The 21,001-nt window shown below is 42.3% G+C and overlaps 2 pseudogenes; one reads left to right on the top strand and one right to left on the bottom strand.

The window, feature by feature from the left end:
• Positions 1-6,817, bottom strand: part of LOC130868815 (transmembrane protein 132B-like) — a 103,750-nt pseudogene extending 96,933 nt beyond the window's left edge.
• A 10,943-nt stretch (positions 6,818-17,760) lies between these two features.
• LOC130868814 (RAC-beta serine/threonine-protein kinase-like) overlaps positions 17,761-21,001 on the top strand; it is a 70,033-nt pseudogene continuing 66,792 nt past the window's right edge.

Genomic DNA, 21,001 nt, shown 5'->3' with positions numbered 1-21,001 from the left:
CTGTTTCCTTATCCTTTGTGTATAGGAGGGCAACTGATATTTTGGAATTGATCTTGTATCCTGCGATGCTACTAAAGGTGTTTATCAGCTGAAGGAGTTCTTTGCTGGAGTTTTTGGGGTCGCTTATGAACACTATCATATTGTCTGCAAATAATGAAAGTTTATCTTCTTCCTTTCCAATTTGAATCCCTTTGATCCTCTTATGTTGTCTTATTGCTATTGCTAGAATTTCAAGCACTATATTAAAGAGGTATGGAGAGAGTGGACAGCCTTGTCGTGTTCCTGATTTTAGTGGAATAGCTTTGAGTTTCTCTCCTTTTAATTTGATGTTAGCTGACGGCTTGCTATAAATAGCTTTTATTATACTTAGGTACGACCCTTGTATTCCTAATCTCTCTAAGACCTTTATCATAAAGTGATGTTGAATTTTGTCAAATGCTTTTTCAGCATCTAATGAAATGATCACATGGTTTTTTTTTCAGTTTATTTATATGATGGATTACATTGATAGATTTGCGTATGTTGAACCAGCCCTACTTCTCTGGGATGAAGCCTACTTGATCATAAAGGATAATTTTTTTAATGTGTTCTTGAATTTGTTTGCCAGTGTTTTATTGAGTATTTTTGCGTCGATGTTCATGAGTGAGATTGGCCTGTAGTTCTCTTTCTTGGTTGTGTCTTTGTGTGGTTTTGGTATCAGAGTAACTGCAGCTTCATAAAAGGAATTTGGCGATGACTTCTCTGTTTCTATATTGTGAAATACATTAAGGAGTGTAGGTATTAGGTCTTCTTGGAAGTTCTGGTAGAATTCTGCATTGAAGCCATCTGGACCAGGGCTTTTTTTGGTGGGGAGGCTTTTTATAACAACTTCTAATTCTTTGCGACTAACAGGTCTATTTAGATTGTTCACCTGGTCCTGATTTAACTTTGGTATATGGTACTTATCTAAAAAAGTGTCCATTTTCTTTACATTTTCCAATTTTGTGGCATACAGGTTTTTGTAGTAAGATCTAATGATTCTCTAAATTTCCTCTGTGTCTGTGGTTATGTCTCCCTTTTCGTTTCTGATTTTGTTAATTTGCGTATTCTCTCTCCGCCGTTTGATTAGTTTGGATAGGGGGTTTATCATTCTTATTGATTTTCTCCAAGAACCAGCTTTTTGTTTCATTGATTCTTTGGATTGTTTTCTGTGTTTCTATTTTGTTGATTTCAGCCCTCAATTTGATTATTTCCAGTCTAGTACTTCTCCTAGGTGTGTCTTCTTCTTTTTATTCTAAAGTTTCAGGTGGGCTATTAAGTCTCCAATGTGTGCTTTCTCTGTTTTCTTAAGTGGGCACTTAATGCTATGAACTTTCCTCTTAGCACTGCTTTCATAGTGTCCCATATGTTTGAGTATGTTGAGTCTTCGTTTTCATTGAATTCAAGAAAGACTTTAATTTCTTTCTTTATTTCTTCCTTGATCCAGGTGTGGTTCAGTAGTTGAGTGTTCTGTTTCCATGAGTTTGTAGGCTTTTTGGGGTTAGCATTGTTTTTGAATTCTTACTTTAATCCATGGTGATCTGATAAGACACAGGTGGTTACCAATATTTTTTTGTAACTATGTAAGTTTGCTTTATTACCGAGTATGTGGTCTATTTTCGAGAAGGTTCCATGAGCTGCAGAGAAGAAGGTATATTCTTTCCTATTTGAGTGGAATGTTCTATAGATGTCTGTTAAGTCCATTTGATTCATTACCTCCCTTAATCCTCTTATTGCTCTGTTAGGTTTCTGTCTGATTCACCTGTCCATTCGTGAGAGAGGAGTGTTGAAATCTCCTACTATTATTGTGTGTGGTTTGATGACTGCCTTGAGTTTTAGTAACGTTTCTTTTACATAAGTGGGTGCTTTTATATTATGGGCATATATATTCAGGATAGAGACTTCTTCCTGGTGAATTGTTCCTGTTATGAGTAAAAAATGTCCCTCTCCATCTCTTTTGATTGATTTTAGTTTGAAGTCAAGTTTGTTAGAAATTAGTATGGCCACACCTGCTTGTTTCTTAGGTCCGTTTGCTTGATAAACCTTTTCCCATCCCTTTACTCTGAGTAGATGTCTGTCTTTGTGGTTGAGGTGTGTTTCTTGTAAGCAGCAGAATGTTGGATCCTGTTTTCGTATCCAGTCTCTTAGCCTGTGCCTCTTTACAGGTGAGTTGAGTCCATTGATATTAAGTGATATTAATGACCAGTGGTTGCTAACTCCGGTCTTTTGCCCTTTCTTTCTTTCTTTCTTTCTTTCTTTCTTTCTTTCTTTCTTTCTTTCTTTCTTTCTTTCTCTCTGTAGTAGAGTTTGTGTGTTTCCCTTCTTCAAGTTGTGCTGGTGAAGGGTCATTAAATGTCTGAGTTATTGTGGGCATTGTTGGACTCCTTGGTTTGTGATTTTCCTACTATTACTTTCTGTAAGGCTGGATTTGTGGCTACATATTGTTTAAATTTTTTATTTATCCTGGAAAATTTTGTTTTCTCCATTTATAGTGAACGAAAGCTTGGCTGGGTATATTAGTCTGGGCTTGCATCCATGGTCTCTTAGTTTCTGCAGTACATCTATCCAGGACCTTATGGCTTTCATGGTTTCCATAGAGAAATCAGGTGTAAGTCTGATAGGTTTACCTTTTTAGGTAACTTGACCGTTTTCCTTTGTAGCTCTTAATATTCTTTCTTTATTCTGTATGTTTTGTGTTTTGATTATTATATGACGGCGAGATTTTTTTTTTGATCCAGTCGATTCGGTGTTTATTATGCTTCTTGGACCTTCAAAGGAATATCTTCCTTAAGGTTGGGAAAGTTTTCTTCTATAATTTTATTAAATATATTTTCTGGACCATTGAGCTGTACTTCTTCTCCTTCTTCTATCCCTATTATTCTTAGGTTTGGTCTTTTTATTGTGTCCCAGATTTCCTGAAGGTTTTGTGTTGAGAATTTGTTGGTTATGCTGTTTTCTTTGATCAGAGTGTTTATTTTCTCCATGGTATCTTCAGTGTCTGAGATTCTTTCTTCTATCTCTTGTAATCTGTTGTTGGTATTTGTCTCTGTAGTTCCTGTTCATTTATCCAAATTTTCCATCTCCATCCTTGCATTGGTTTGTGTTTTCTTTATTACTTCCACTTCTTTCTTCAAGTCTTGAACCGTTTCCCTTACCTGTTTGATTACTTTTTCTTGTTTCTCTTGGTTTTCTTGGGTATCTTTGAGAGATTTATTCATTTCTTCTACCTCTTTGTTTATAATCTCTAATTGATTATGGCAGTTTTTCACCTGCTGTTTAAGGTCCTCTATTATTTCATATAATTCACTTTTGAGTCGAATTCTTCTAATTCTTCTGGATTTGGTGTACACTTTTTATTTCGGGATTCCTGGATTCTGGTGATGTCACGTTGCCTTTCAAGTTGTTGGGGGAATTCTTGCATTGGCGCCTGCCCATCTCTTCCTTCAAATGGAGCCAGGAGAGGCCTGGTGTCTTGGACCATTCTTTGCTGTGACTAACTCTCTGGGTGTATCTCCTCAGTGTAGGGGTAGGAACCCTTCCCTACCAGATGAACTCCTCAACACCAAAACAGGGATGCTTGGTATTCCAATGACCCACAGAAAGAAGCGCAAATGCAGGGGTAGGGCGGGGTCGAGTAGAACACAGGCGACACTGCAGTACAAGCTGGAGGTGCCTGCACTCCCTTTCGGAGGTTGTTGAGGCCTTCCCGCTAGGCAGGCACTCACTGCTCTGGTTGGGTAGCCTTAGTGTAGGGGGGTTTGTCCTCTCTACCAGGACAGTCTGCCCCAGGATAGCACATCCTCACCCATCCAGATGCAACTTCTCAGCACCTACACACGGACTCCTGGTAGCCCCAATGAGCCAGGGACCAAGGGAAGTAGGGGGAATGCAGAGCGTGTCCAGAAGAGCACAGCAGACACTGCAGCCCCAGCAGCAGGGGCCCGCGTTCCCTGTCGGGGACCTTGAGGCCTGCCCTCTAGTCAGGCTCTTACTGCTCTGGGTTGGTAGCCTTAGTGAAAGGGCAGGAAGCTGTTCCACAGCTAAGGACCTTGCAGACAAGGCAGGCTTGGGCGTGGGGGTGGGGGCACGTGTGTAGGTAAGAAAGCCCTGCAGCAGGAGCTGGGGGTTGGGGCGTTTGTGCTCTCTACCGGGACAGTCCGCCCCAGGATAGCACACACTCCCCTGTCTAGATGGAGCTTCTCAGTACCTACACAGGGACTCTTGGTAGCCCCAATGAACCAGGGACCAAAGGAAGTAGGGTGCAGGCAGAGCTGCAGCAGGAGCTGGGGGAGGGGCGTTTGTGCTTTCTACCTAGACAGTCCACACCAGGATAGCACACACTCACCCGTCCAGATGGAACTTCTCAGCACCTACACAGGGACTCCTGGTAGCCCCCAATGAGCCAGGGACCAAGGGAAGTAGGGCGCAGGCAGAGCTGCAGCAGGAGCTGGTGGAGGGGTGTTTGTGCTCTCTACCGGTACAATCCGCCCCATGATAGCACACACTCACCCGTCCAGATGTAACTTCTCAGCACCTACACAGGGACTCCTGGTAGCCCCAATGAGCCAGGGACCAAGGGAAGCATGGCGCAGGCAGAGCTGCAGCAGGAGCTTGTCGAGGCCAGACTGTCCTGTGCTAAAATCTCAGACATGGAAGGCTGCAACAGTCAGCAGCATCCATTCTGAGCCTTCTCCACCTCTAATGGGTCTTTTAAACCAGGATCAGTTTTCCCTGCTGGGCCAGGGGCCTCACTTACAAGATCTCCTCGCTCCGTTTATTGTCTCCCACCATGGGCCAAGATCCTTCTCACCACTCAAGGGTCTCCAGGAACAGGGTCAGGCTCCCCTTTCACCAGGGATCCTGCCAACAAAAGGCCTACCACTCTGTGGGCCAGCCACCAAAACAGAGAAACTCCCACTGCCCTCTGTCCCGAGCTCCTGACCCAGAGCCCAAACAGGCTAAACTGGGTGATCCTGCGGCCCCATGTAAGGGAGGGAGAGTGAAGGGGGCCCCCTGGGCACAAGCTGGGATGGGCCAGGAAGATAGAGGTCACAGCAGAGGAGGAGCAGCACCAGCAGAGGGGACCAGCCCTCACAGACTAACCGAGGGGTCAAGGAGGTCTGGCAATGCCCTTGCTCCGTTTCCTGTGGCCCGCCGTGGGCCGAGAACACTCTCCCCACCCAGGAGTGTCTTCAGGGAGAGGCCCGTGGATCTCGCCAATAAAAGGCCTCCCAATCTGCAGGTTAGGCCCCAAGAAACCTACTTGATTCAACTGTAGTGGGGCGATCTGCTCTCAGTGTGGGCTTCACTGTTTCATGCTTGGTCTATCCCATATCCGCCGGTCTCCACCGCGTCTGCCAACAATTTTTGAAAGTCATTAAGAGTCTGTAACCGATCTCTCCCAATTTGTGCTTTTTGTGTCTTAATTTTTTTTAAACCTATTTTATAACCTAGATAATTGACAGAATCTCCTCTCTGTACATTTTTAGGAGCAATCTGCAATCCCCACTTAGGTAAAACCTTCTTTACTTCAAACAGACTTTCTAAGGTATCTATGTTTGAATGAGATAGCAAAATATCATCCATGTAGTGGGAAATTATAGACTTATGAAATTGCTTGCATATTATTTCTAATGTTTGACTTACAAAATATTGACACAAGGTGGGGCTATTTAACATACCTCGTGAATGAATACAAAACAAGGGTAGGGCACCTGGATGCCCAGGTACTTCTTTCGTCACCCCAAGCGACCACACCCTAGCCAAATGTGATTGGCTGGGCTTCCTCATCAGTTAAACTGCTAGTAATTACCCAAGTCAGATCCACAGGTGCCTGAGTCCAAGGCACTGCCATAAACTGCTGGAAACCCAACACAGTCCATGGCAACACACCTCAGATGTTGCCTCCCACAGACACCTTGGTCCCAGCATTCTCTAACTCACCTTCTCTTGGAGGCCACTGGGATCCTCCAGGCCTTGATCTTGCTCAGTTCTGTGTCTGAGATCTCTATCTGCTAAAGCAGGTGGGGCACCCAAACAGTAACCACCCCCTGGGTGGTGAAGTGCTGGTGGGTGTAGTTCACAATGGTGCTCACTTTGCTCTTTATCTTTTTCTCATTCACAAAAATGGTATCATAGGTCTTGTAGACCTTGGGGGAGAAACCAAGAACATGGACACACATCAGCAAGAGACATACCATACAAAGAGCTTTACACCAGTAGATGTTAAGAAGCCTTTGATAGCTCTGATTTATAAGGCCCCTGAAGAGCGGGATGGGGACAAAGAGAAATTTGATAGCACTCATTGGTGACAAATAATTCATAGAATGGCTCCACTTTGTGTCACAAAATACTGACAAATAAAACCATAAACATAAATTAAAGGAGTTCTGTTACCTCATCTGCCTTTTTGGGAGAGCGCTGTTTTCCTTAACTTACCTTTTCTTATGTGCTCAAATCACCACTATTTGATCTCCAGTTGTATCTTATTCCACTCCTGTACTGCACCTGAAGATTCATAAAAGGTTTAAACATTACTAACAAAATGGAACATCTGAGAAAAGGTCAAGAGGCCTGTGCTCTTGATTGAAACTCTGGTAGGCGAACCATTCATAGAATGAACTAGAAACATGGATGGAATCAATCCTACACCATAAACTGCAATTCCAAAAACTTGAGAGAAGGAGGTGGCCTCGCACAGCAGTCTCTTTCTTGGTACTTGGAGGTGCTCTAGCTCACCCACTGCTCCACTTCCCATATCCTGGATAAGCAAATACGGTGCTGTGGTCTTGTCCTCCATCAGGATAATGTCTTTATGTGAAGTTCAAGGGAGGGGCTGAGAAGTCACAGGGAATGACAGAAAATGAGGACCAGTGGTTTCATTGTAGCAAAGAGAAGCGTGAGAAAAATCAATGTGACATGGCTAGTTGTAGGTACAAACTACGTGTGTGTGTGCCTGCATGCATGTGTGTGCGTGTGCATGCATGTGCAGGTGTGTGTGTGTGTGTGTATAGAGGCCAGGGGTCAACCTGAAGTGACATTCCATCCCTCAGGATCCATTTACCTTGTGTTTTGTGACAGGGTGTCTCATTATATTGGAGAGCTCACTGATTGGGTGAGGCTGTCTAGCCATTTTGCCCCTGGTATCCTCCTGTCTCTGCCTCCCCAGAGTTTAGATCACAAGCATACACCACTACACCTGACTTTTCTATCTGTGATGCTGAGGACTAAACTCAGGTCCTTGTGCTTATGGAGTAAGCACTTCTTCAACTCATCCATCTTCCTGGTCCCTACTTGCAAATTATTACTCTGTCAAAGGAATAATATCTAGAATAAACAACTATAATAAAATCCCTCCAAATGCCCCTAACATGGGTTTAGGACATATTTGCTGTTCACGGTAGGGAGATCACAGAGAGTAGGGTACCTTAGATAGCTACAGTCTGACCCAGCACTAAAGGGCTTCAGACCTGGCTCCAGCTGCTCAGAGACAGGGATGATGGGAGGTTAAACACTTCGTGGCAGAACAGCTGAAGTACTGTAGTTCAAATAAACTATTATATATTTTATGAGTATTCAAAAGAGGGGAACTTACAGGCTCCAACCACAGGGCAATGATAAGAAGATACAAATTGGGTTATCAGATTTATATTGGGGTTCCCTACCCCACCAACACCACTACAAACACAACTATTATGTGTGAATTTATTTATTGATTGATTGATTTATTGTTTTTTTTTTTTTGAGACCGGGTTTCTCAGTGTAACTTTGGCTGTCCTGGAACTCTCTCTGTAGATCAGACTGGCCTCAAACTCACAGAGATCCACCTTCTCTGCTTCCCAAGTGCTGGGATTAAAGACATGAGCCACCACTGCCTGGCATGAATTAATTTTTCGAATGTTCGAGAACGTGGAAATACTGGGAGCCTTCACTTGACCATTACACACTGCACACAAGTAGGAAATTATCATACATGTACACACACATCTACACAACAAAAAGAACAATATTAAAAGACAGCAATGGCAGAAGAATCTGATGTCTCTCTTGAAATTATCATCCCAGTGAGGGCCCCAGAAAGGGCCATTTCTCTTAACTTCTCAACTTTAGTAAAAGAATACTCTTTTTCAGACTTCTCTTTGCTTTTTCTGAAGGGGAGAAATACAGCAATGAACCCCAAAAGCCAGCTGTCTCTCAGGGCATGTTGGTGGTACTTAAGTCCACAATCATGAAGAGAACAATTGGAATAAGGCTTCCATTTAGAGCAGGACACAGGAGAGAGGATCATGCTCTTAAATTCCGCAGTGCCCATGGTGCAGAATCTGATCCTGATTCATTAGAATCTCAGGGATGGGTGGAAGCCGGTCACAAAAGGCCCTCCATTTCTGCATGAGTACTCAGCTAGGGGAAGTGGAGTTTCATAAAATGTCATGACCTTCCATGGACTCTGTTCACTCTGCCGAGGACATAGTGTCCTACCTGCAGTCAAGCCAAACTAGACACCAGCCATTTTTAACTGTCACCTTCTTTCTGCCTCAAAGGTTGGTCACCCATTCCTAGAACTTTCCCAATACACTTTCATAGAATTCAGATCCCACCTGTCCTGTGTTTATGAGTTATCCCTGACCCTTCCTGTTCAGCTGGCTCGGACCCACAGGAAATCCCACCTCAGCTCACTCTGACTGCATCTAACCATCAGGTACATATTGGCTCGAGGAACTTCTGTCTTAAGAATGCAAATCACTTGCTTGAGAAAATGGGTCAGTCAGAAAAGTGCCTGCCTTACAAGATCAATTTACAGAACTCACAGTTTACAACATGAAAGGGAAGATGGCCTAGAGGGGTGGCCCTGTGTTTAAGAGTTCTGACCATCCTTCCAGGGCACCCAGATTAAGCTCCCAGCACCCATAATCCAAGTCCAGGGAATCGGACACCTCTGGCATCCATGGGCACTGCACACACATGGTGCACATGTATATGTATGGGCAAAATATACATGCCCATAAAATTAAATATAAACAATGTTTAAAAAAGAAAAAGAAAAAAGTGTGGTATGGTATCACATACTCATAATTTCAGAGCTGTGGAGGGAGAAGAAAATGTATTCCTGGGACTTGCTGGCCAGTCAAGTCTACTTAGCAAGTTCCAGGACAGTAAGAGACTGTCTCAAATGGTGCTGGGGAAAGAATTGAGTGGCTCTTCGGATGAAGGAAGCTGCTGCCAAGATGGGCACTAGCATTTACTTCACAATGATAAACACTCTCAATATACTTTTGGTGGTTTTGTGGGGACACTCATGCACTGTTCCATGCATGTCCCCAACACAGAAGAGGATGCAGAGGATGCTCAAGGCATGATTACATCACAGCTGTTTCCCCTGGCATTCCTTCCATCCAGGATGCCTAGAGTAATGGGTGCCTAGGTAAAAAAGATTAGTGGATGTATCATCAAGATTCTCCGGCTACTCCATAAAGAAACATAAAAGTCGGGCCTAAGAGTCAGCTTAGTCCTACAGTGCTTGCAACCCAAGCATGAGGAAGTGAGTTGTAGCACAGAACCCACACTTAAAAATAATAAAAGCATTGTGACATATGCTAGTAACCCCAGTATGGAGAAGGACCACCTGAGAGCCAAGACTAGACTCCTTTTCAAATTCCAGACCAAAGAGAGATTTTGTCTCAAAAACAAGTTAGACAGCACCTGAGGAACGATGTGTATGTACCTGTATACACCTATACTCAAGCACACACATGAATGCATGCATGCAGATACACACACTCACACACACACACGATATGATAAAATAAATGAAATTTATTAAATACATTGTGGATGGAAACAGATCAGGAAAAGACACAGGGCTTGAAGCGTGGGGACTCAAAGCTGATAAAGACTTACGACCTTGGAATTCCAATGCTCAGTAAGACCCTTTCTTTGACTTAGGACTGAGATTGCAACATGGAATAAGTACCTGTTAGGTAGGGAAGATATGACAGTATAAAATTAAAGTTTCCACTCCCATCAGTCATCTAGCTAAAAAAATATATGTGTATGGCTGTTTTGCCTGCATGCATGGGAGGTGGAGTGCACTATGCGGGTGTAGTGCTTCCAGATGCCAGAAGAGGGCATCAGATCCCCTGGAATTGGAGTCACAGAAGGTCATGAGCTGTCCTCTGAGTGCTGGGAACTGAACTCAAGTCCTCTGCAAGAACAGCAAATGCTCTTAACTGCTCAGTCCACTCTCCAGCCCCCATCATTCATTTAAATGACAACATCAGGTCAGGTCTCTCTGAGCCCCAACGGGAGCACCGAGAACCAAATCCTATCCATCTCCTTATATAAGAAGAGCAGAGGATAGGAGCATGTAGATCGGAAAAAAAAAAAAAACCTGAGCCATGTCACGTTCATCTTGCAGTGTGTATAAAACAGCTTGTAAAGTGTCATCTCAGAAAATCTGCCTTTAGAGGTTAATATTTTTACTTCCACTCCATTATCTCAGGATAAATGACACAAAAAGGAGACATGGGGATGGCTCATTAGGGAATCTTCGGAGTTGCTCACGTCATTCTCCATTTGGAACAGCGGGAAGGATGGAGACTGGATCTATCATCCTGCATCCAACCTGCTACTGGCACATCAGGTTATGAACAGGGAAGGGGTGATAGGTAGTCTGCTGTGAACTTTCCCAACCCAAAGACTGTGCCTAATGCTCCAGGATCAGAGAGAGCGCTTCTTACGATCTTCACAAAAAAATCCAGAGTTCAGATTTAAACAGGTAGAGGATAAGTTGTCATAGAAACTAAACACTTTTTAGGTCTTACTGCATGTTGCAAAATCCACTAAGAGGCAGCAGGGATTCAGATAGTTTATTTTTAATTTTTAAGTTGCTTTTAGTGTTTGCTCACCCACATGCAAACACACATTTGGGAGGAAAAAGATGAGTTCAGCTCTTTCCTTCCAACTTGGGGTCCTGGGGATCAAACTCAGGTTGTTCAATTTGGCAGCAAGTACCTTCACTACTATAGACTAGCTTTTGCTCTCTAGAACATACAGATGGAATCATGATACATGTTCTTGTCCCCACTTTCTTGTATCATGATTTCAAGTTCAGGTCTTGCTTTCGTCTGGTTATATGGTGGCCTCAGGCTTTCCTTTGGCTCTTTCCAGTCAGAGTCATAGAGCAGGTTCAACAACAATTAATGAGTTTCTTCTATGTATTATTGTAGTCATATGGGTTCCCAGGGCAAGGTCCACTGGGGCAGAAAAATAAGGAGGGCTCCTCACTTCCCCCAAATTAGTCTAGCATTTGCTTCAGCATCAAGAGAGCATTTAAAGATTCTGTTCTAACCAGTCCAATTGACATAGCAAGTTCCAAGTCATCAAGAATATATTCTAAATCCTTGTCTCAAAAATAAAAATTGTCCTGAGTTTATAGCTATAACTGCAGAAAGATTATTTATTCTCAACATTTATTCTTCTACATCAGGGACCGATGCAATGTATAATTTATCACCTTAGTACTCTTTCAGGAAACCCTCACATCCACCGAGGTGCTACAGTGAGACCAGTACCACAGTCTGAGGCCCAGCAACATAGGACTTATCTGTTCTTCCTCTTACAAAGCTGAACATGCTCCCTCTGAGTCTCTGAAGATAAGACTCTTCAAGAATGACCCTGAGGATCCTAGTAACTCAAGTTCTGTTGCACATTCATGAAGTCTTTCAAAAGCCAAGTTAGGAAGCCAGTGTGTTCTGCTACCATATAACCTTCATTTGCCTGAGGTACTTCATCTGTAAAATAGGAATAAAAAGCCCCTTTGTTTAACAGACCCTCAACTTTGCTGAGACCTGGAAGCTAACCTAGGTGCAGAACACAGAGCAAGGCCAGACATAATCCCCACCCTCGTGGAATTAAAAAGCTGACCTGGAAGAAATAATTAAAGTATCACATAGTTACATTAAAAAAAGAACTTGGTCATGGAAAGAGCATGAAAGAAAAAAAATAAAACAAGGAGAAGAATAGAAAATGAAGACAGAGGGTTTCAATGTGGTTAGACTGGAAATCATAGATGCTGCAAAACAGGCAGGATGGCAGCAGCTCACTTATGAAACAAATAACTGTAACATTATAACTCTATGCTCAGGGAAAAAAGCCTATCAAAGACAAAACTTTCCTAAAGGTTTTTTACCACACAAAAACTAATGGAATTGCTAACAAATTGAACTAACTGAAAAAATGTTCTTCAAGTAGGACCACAGAGTTGGTACAGTGATTGAGAATTATCCTGTTTTTACAGAAGATTTGAATCTGGATCCAAGCTCCCATGTTCTGTGGCTCACAACCACTTATTGCTCCAGCAGATTTTGTCACTTTCCTCTGGCTGTCTTGGGCACTGCACTAATGGGTACACATACATACACATATACAGATAATTAAAAATTAAAAAGTAGAAGACCTGGAAAAAGAATGCTAAGGAATAAACATCTAAGGAGAAGAAAAATGAGTCAGAACTTCACATCTATACACAGAGATAAGAACACGAGGAATGGGGTAATCTAAACAAGACTAAAATTAACATTTTTCAGAGCCATAATTGCTCTTTAAAATAAAAATAATAGTAATATATCTTCACTTCTGAAGCAAATATAATATGGATGGCAAAATGGAGAAGATGGGAAGGAGTAATGGAAATATAAGATTTCACAGGCTATATATTAATATGTTTAAAACAATACTTACCCAAAGGTGAATCTGGATTTATTGACACATATTGCAAATACCAGCTGTGGTGGTAACTCATAAAACAACAAGTGTTTTAATCTTTTTAAAATATCTTGATGCTGAGGATGGAATCTAGATTTTGCATGTGCTGAGCATGCATTCTGTCCCTGAGCTACATCCTCAGCATAAATATTTTATTTAAAGAAAGATAAAAAACAATAATCTCACAAGTTGAGATGAAATGTTCAACTGGCCAAATGAGCAGAAAAAATGGGGAAGAGAAGTAGAGAGCAGATGGGAAAATAGATAACAGCAGGGCAGCATCTTCCAGTATAATCCTACATATGATAATTCCAAATATGAATGATTTATGTGCATAAATTAATATAAGATCACCAAGCTGTTTTCTAAAACCCAGGTCCCAGCATATACTTTGTACAAGAAACTCATTATAAATTATAAAAGCATGGGGACACTAATGATAGATGAAAAGAGAAAGATCCTAAGGTGTGTATGAATCCCTAACAAGGAGATAAGAAGAGATGCTACATAAAGAACAAGGGACCTGCCACAAGTACCTGCCACAAAAGCATGAGAACCAGAGTTCTGACCTCCAGACCTCATAGAAGTGTGGAACATTTGTGATGACAGCACTGAGGAGTAACAGGCAGAAGGATCCCCAAGACCCTCCAAAATACAGTGGAGGTAGAACCCTGATACTGACCTCACCTCCACATGCACATACATATACCCATATGAATATATGTACACACCCATATTAAACATATAAACAGCATACACACAAGGAGCATGGTTACATTTTTCCAAATACTTAGGTATAATTGGGCAGAACTTCAGTGTATAAGATACTAAAGCTAATGGAGAAAGCAGTTACACCACTGAGTGTGACATCTATTACACATTTCTCAGTAATGAAAATCAGTAGACAAAAATGACCCAAACCAGCACCACCAACCTGTGTGAACTCATCAGAACTATATAGAAGCAGATTATGCACTACTCCACTGACCACAAGGTGTGTGATCACCAAGAGATCCCTGATTTTTGATAGCAGGCCTTGAAAATCAACGCTGCAGATTCCCCACAGCAAGCCAGCTGTCACTGACACCCTGCTAAAACACTCACAGGGTTTTCTCTTAGGTTTGCAGCTTTGAACTCATACACCTAGCATAAGCTTTGCTTGTGTTTTTCCCTCTCTGTGGTATATGACCTCTCAGATTTAAAGTTTGGTATCTTTGTGATTTTAGCTATTTTTGTTTTCAAACATTTCTGTAACCCTATTATTTAGCTTTACACACACACTCACATACACACACACACACATGATCACTTTTTGCTAGGTGTATGATCAATATGTTCAAACTAATACAAAGAAAGCTGAGGTGAATTCTTTTTTCTAATCAGCAATGGGCATACCTGTCCATCAAGGCCTTTGGTGATGAGATTTACTAATCTACCCAAAGGATGGACTTGCTCTGAGATGTGAAGGTCATGCTAATGGCACTAAGGGCTTCAGAGTCCTCTCCCCTCCCTCAAAATTAGAATATGAGCCCATCTTCCAGGGGTTATTTTCTCAAGTCTTCTCTTCTGTGACTTCGGATATTTCCATTGTTATCCATAGAGTATCTGCCTCGTGGATCTTCCAGCTGCAATCACTACTGTTTCTTCCTTGTGCTTTTTGTTTAGTGGAAACCTAGGGCTGCATTCTCCTGGGCCTTGGACGCAAGTTTCTACCCACACTGTAGAGAATGTGCCCAGAGAGGATGAGTCCACATCCATTGCTATAATAAAATATGCTGACAAAAATAGTGTACGGGGAAGGGTTTATTACACTCACAACTCCAGACTACAGACCATTGCTGTCAGTGTGTCACAGTGATGGGAGGATGAGATAGCTGATCACATCACAGTTACAGAAAAACAGAGAGGAAAGAATGTGTGTGTTCACTTGGTTGCTTCATTTTTACATAGTTCAGGGGTCAAACCATGGAATAGCCCCTACCACTCAGCTTACACTCAAGGGTAGTCTTACCACTTCAAATAAGACAACCATATACCCACCATCAAAACTGATCTGAGCAATCCCTCATAGGTGATTCCAGTTTGTGCCAGTTGACGGTTAAAGTTGACTATCATGCCATTTTAGAAGCACAAGGAGTTCATGACATATCTGAAACTAAAATCCAGAGCATTCTCAGGTGAGCACTGCTTCATTGGGCTCCAAGCAAGGCTCTAGAGACAGAGAAATTTGGGAACTTGTGTTGAGGCGATCCAGCCAAGCTGTGAAGGTGCCTGGTTCAACGCTAATGACATATGGTACTCATGGGCTTGGGCCTGGCCGGCCGTGTATATTCCAAAGATTTGTTTTCAGCTCATAATGACTTGAGATCCTCAAGAAACATTGCCAAGAGGACCCACCTCTCCTGCCCTCACCAGGGAGGAAAGAAGGTTATTTCCATCAATTACCTCTAGGAAAAGTACTGTCCACATTATGCTCAGCATGGCCCAACCCTACTCTCCACACAAGCATGATCCCGAACACTGCTACCCCTTATGAGGACTCTATGAGGTGAGGCCTGTGACCCCAAGCAGAGTGCTTATCTGTGTAATTTTTTTCATTTGTGCATTTCATCCCAGGAAGATTTGGACAATAAGGCGATCTGAAAAGCGCCAACACTTGAGGACAAAGGATGAGTTCCAAGCACCTTTTACTCAGCAAAGGATGCCCCAGAGGATTGGAGACATGTCTCCCTGGTGAGGGATACTGCCCAGCTTCGTGCTCCTGTTTTCTCAACACTGAGCCACCTGTGAGAGACTTGCTAATCAGGTGCCTGCAACACAAGCGTGGGAGTCAGGAAGCCAAGGTGGTTGGGGTGTGTGAATAACTTAGTCACATAAAAGAAAAGTATCTGAGTAAATTTAGTATCTTCTAGAGGGATTGTGGGGCGTCAGACCAACCTAAGACTTCCACAGAGGCTCTTATGAAAGGGAACTTTAGTTCTGTGTCCTTTGTCCAGGAGCAGACATGGCAAGGCCAGTGTGAGGATGAACAGTCAAAGTTGCAATCTCTGGGATTCCAACTCTTCCCCCTGGGCTGTGGTTATCAGTTCTTAGGTAGTTGTTTCTAAGGCATCCCATGTTCTCTTTCCTTGTCTTAGTTAGCTCTCTGCTGACCGACCTTGGTCCTCCCAACCTCTGTCCTAATACATATGATGTTGTACTTCTTAATCAACTTGCTGGGCCTATGTTATCAGCTTATGCAAAACTTCCTGGTCCCAGTTATTGCTTTTATCTTCCTTCTTTCTGTGTTGGCAAGCAGTTAATAGAATTAACCAGACTAGCTTTAATACAAAATATTTAGCTTTAATAAGGGGAAGAAGGGGAGCTTAAAAAGCTAGGGTTCCAGAGGAGCACAGGAAAACAAAGAGGGAAAACAAGTGCACATTGATGGTTTTATAGGCTATTTGGGGCTCCCAGGGAACACACCCCACAAACAAGGTGATTGGTTGAGATACCCCGTCATCTCCCCCTGTTGTCCAAATAATGCAGAACCAAACCAAATACAACTATATACAATAGGTACAAATAATAAATATAAAATTACCGATAACAAACAATATTAAGCAAGAAACATATAACAAAAGTTTCACTTAGCATTCTATTTCAAGGAGTCTAAATAATGTAGAGAGTAACTACTATTATCCAATCTTCAACTCCATCAAAGACCTGAGAAGGGAAGTAATATTACTTGAGCAACCAGGAAGTACAAATGAGAAACTTCCAAAATGTGCAACAAATGACAGAGACAACTGACTACCTGGGCAATCACCCAAAAGTCTCATTTGCAATGTTGAGTCAACCAACTTTGACTAAGGCCTAACATAACTGACATACCATTATCAAAGGCAAGAAACTTTTTTAGAACTATCTTACCCTGTCTTGTCAAAATAGGACAATCCTGTTTTATCCACTTATGGGTATTTTGTATCTTTGTCAGTAGTTGAGGCTTTTCTTTTGCCCAAAGGCCAGTACTGCCAAGAAGAAGACAAGTTCCCAGTGGCGTGTCTTTGGTGCTCAACGTTCTCTCGGGAGTAGAGTGATGTTGCCAGGAGTGATTGTGTCTCATTGGCATGGAATTCAAGGTTAGATTAAAAGTCATTTTCTACACCTCTTCAAAGAGGTTGAAGATTATACTATCTATACTAAATATAACCTCTATGTATCTAAAAAAACTGATTATCCTAAATATAAATATGACAAACATATATGACTATTGATTTATAATTCTATATACCTATCTAACTTGAAGACTAAGAGAATAAACAACTGTGCAAAAATGAGGACAATGATCTCCAAATATAAACAATATCATTACATAAATAATATCAGAGGAAGAAATGTACATTGCAATATGGTAGAGGTAGAATCATATTCACATACAATATTAAATATATCAATATAAAAGAATCAGCACCAATACAATTTTCTAAAAACAATAACTCACAGATACCAATTATACCATCAAACCAGTTAATCCCCCTTTTTTTTCAATAAACATCCATAATCCCATAAAATACCTCCCCCATTCCCTCAATCCTATACCAACCACTAAAAGATGTCCCTAAACCTGAGGGAAAACTCTGTTGGGAGAGGGGACGTCGTCCTCTAAAATTGCTTCCAGAACCTCGTCCACAAAAGGCCCACCCCTTTGTAGGCCAGCCACCCAGACAGAGAAACTCCCGCTGTCCTCTGCCCCGAGCTCCCGACCCAGTAACCCAATGGGGGCGACATTCACCTTAGGGGTTCCTGTGAAAGCAAATGATGGTAGAGTTCCCAGATTAACATTTGGTCTGAGAGCTCTTGCTTCCGGCACCGCTTCCAGAGACTAGGCTCCTTTCCTGATTGTGATCTGATCTTTTCCAGATAATTTTAGAAACTCTCAAGATTTATTTAAAACAAGAATATAGTATCAAGCAGCGACGGAAGTCCGGCCCGCGGAGGATGGCAGCAGCGGCGGAAGCCCGGCCCGCGGAGGACGGCAGCAGCGGTGAAAGCCCGGCCTGCGGCAGACGGCAGTGGCGGAAGCCCGGCCTGCGGAGGATGGCAGCAGCGGACCCCTGGCCCACTCAGTTAAATCAAGTAGGTTTTTGGGGGGCCTGGCCTGTAGAGAGGTAGGCCTTTTATTGGCGAGGTCCACGGGCGAATGAGGAGCCACATCCTGTCCCTGAAGACCCTCCTGAGTGGGAAGAGTGTTCTGGGCCCGTGACCGGACACAGGAAATGGAGCAGGATATTTCTCAGACCCCCTTCACCCCCCTGGTAAGCCTGCAAAGGCTGATACCCTCTGTGGGGGCTGCTCCTCCTCTGCTGCGACCTCTCTATTTCTGGATCATTTCAGCTTGGGCCCAGGGCCCTCTTCCACTCCCCCTCCCTTCTGTGGGGCTGTGAGATCACCCAGTATAGCCTGTTTGGGCACTGGGTCGGGAGCTCGGGGCAGAGGACAGCGGGAGTTTCTCTGTCTGGGTGGCTGGCCTACAAAGGGGTGGGCCTTTTGTGGACGAGGTTCTGGGCAAACAGGGAGCCTGGTCCTGGTCCTGATCCTGAAGATCCTTCTGAGTGGTGAGAGTGATCTTGGCCCACGGCGGGAGCCAGGAAACAGAGTGAGGGCACATTGTAAATGGAGCCCTTGGCCAGCAGGGAAACCTGTTCTTGACTTAAAAGACCCATTACATAGCATTGTTAGGAGGAGATGGGAAGGCACCAAGGCAAGAATTCACCCAATATTATGAAAAACAACATGGAAACACCAGAACCCAATGATCTTACAACAGAAGGACTTGAACACCCTAACAAAGAAGAAGCGGAAAAAATTGATTTTATGAAAGCAATAGAGTCCCTTAAACAACATGTAAAAAACACCCTTATAGAAATGGATGAGAAGTATAACAAAAAGTTTGATGAAATGAGTAAATACGTAAATGATGCCCTGGGAAACCAAGAAAAATGATCAAACAGGTAATGGAAACAGTTCAAGAATTGAAAACCGAAATTGAAGCAAGGAAGAAAACACAAAATGAGGACCAGTTGATATGGAAAATCTAGGTCAAAGAGCAAAGGCTACAGAAACAAGCATAATCAACAGACTACAAGAGATAGAAGAAAGAATCTCAGATAAACACACTGATCAAAGAAAACAGCAAAACCAACAAAGTTTCATCGCAAAACATTCAGGAAATATGGGACACATAAAAAGACCAAACCTAAGAATAATAGGGATACAAGAAGGAGAAGAGTCACAACTCAAAGGTCCAGAAAGTATTTTTAACAAAATTATAGAAGACAACTTTCCCAACATAAAGAAAGATATTCCTTTGAATAGTCAAGAAGCATACAGAACACCAAATAGACTGGATCAACGAAAAACATCCCCTCGCCATATTATAATCAAAACACAAAATATACAGATTAAAGACAGAATATTAAGAGCTGCAAAGGAAAAAGGGCAAGTTACTTATAAAGGTAAACCGATCAGACTTACACCTGACTTCTCTATGGAAATCATGAAAGCCAGAAGGTCCTGGATAGATGTACTGCAGAAACTAAGAGACCATGGATGCAAACCCAAACTACTATACCCAGCCAAGCTATCGTTTACTATCAATGGAGAAAAAAAAGACATTCCAGGATAAGAACCAATTTAAAAAATACGTAGCCACAAATCCAGGCCTACAGAAAGTAATAGAAGGAAAATCACAACCCAAGGAATCCAACATAGCCAACACTGCCTACAATAACTCAGGCATCTAGTGACCCTTCACCAGCACGACTCAAAAAAGGGAGACACACAAACTCTACTACAAAAAACAATAGGAATAACCAGGGTAATCAACCACTGGTCATTAATATCACTTAATATTAATGGTCTCAATTCACCTATAAAATAGCACAGACTAAGAGACTGGATACAAAAACAGGATCCAACATTCTGCTGTTTGCAAGAAACATATCTCAACCACAAAGACAGGCATCTACTCAGAGTAAAGGGATGGGAAAAAGTTTTAAAGCAAATGGTCCTAAGAAAAAAGCAGTTGTGGCCATACTAATTTCTAACAAAATGGACTTCAAACTAAAATCAATCAGAGGAGATCGAGAGGGACACTTTATACTCATAACAGGAACAATTCATCAGGATGAAGTCTCAATCCTGAATATCTATGCCCCCTAATATAAAAGCACCCACTTATGTAAAAGAAATATTACTAGAACTCAAGCAGACATCAAACCACACAGACTAGTAGTAGGAGACTTCAACACACCTCTCTCACCAATGGACAGGTCAATCAGACAGAAACCTAATAGAGAATAAAGAGAATTGTTGGAGCCGGGCGGTGGTGGCGCACGTCTTTAATCCCAGCACTCGGGAGGCAGAGGCAGGCGGATCTCTGTGAGTTCGAGACCAGCCTGGTCTACAAGAGCTAGTTCCAGGACAGGCTCCAAAACCACAGAGAAACCCTGTCTCGAAAAACCAAAAAAAAAAAGAGAGAGAGTATTGTTGGAGGTAATGAAGCAAATGCACTTAACCAACATCTATAGAACACTCCACCCAAATAGGAAAGAATATACCTTCTTCTCTGCAGCTCATGGAACCTTCTCGAAAATTGACCACATACTGGGTAACAAAGGAAACCTCCACAGATACAAAAAAAAAATCAGTGTCCTCCTGTGTCTTATCAGATCCACATGGATGAAAGTTAGAAGGCAACAACAATGCTACCCCAGAAAGCTGACAAACTCATGGAAACTGAACAGTCAACTACTGAACCACAACTGGATCAAGGAAGAAATAAAGAAAGAAATTAAAGTCTTCCTTGAATTCAATGAAAATAAAGAGACAACATACTCAAACCTATGGGACACGATGAAAGCAGTGCTCAGAGGAAAGTTCATAGCACTAAGTGCCCACTTAAAGAAAACGGAGAAAGCACACATTGGGGACTTAACAGCACACTTGAAAACTCTAGAAAAAAAAGCAGAAGCACCCAGGAGGAGTAGAAGACTGGAAACAATCAAACTGAGGGTGGAAATCAACAAAATAGAAAGAGAGAAAACAGTCCAAAGAATCAATGTAACAAAAAGTTGGTTCTTGAGAAAATCAACTAAATTGACAAAACCCTTCCCAAACTAATTAAACGACAGAGAGAGAACACGCAAATAAATAAGATCAGAAATGAAGTGGGGGACAT

Source organism: Chionomys nivalis, chromosome Y (assembly GCF_950005125.1).
Source record: "Chionomys nivalis chromosome Y, mChiNiv1.1, whole genome shotgun sequence".
In the NCBI taxonomy this organism is placed as follows: domain Eukaryota; kingdom Metazoa; phylum Chordata; class Mammalia; order Rodentia; family Cricetidae; genus Chionomys; species Chionomys nivalis.
This window is presented reverse-complemented; position numbering and strand designations above follow the sequence as displayed.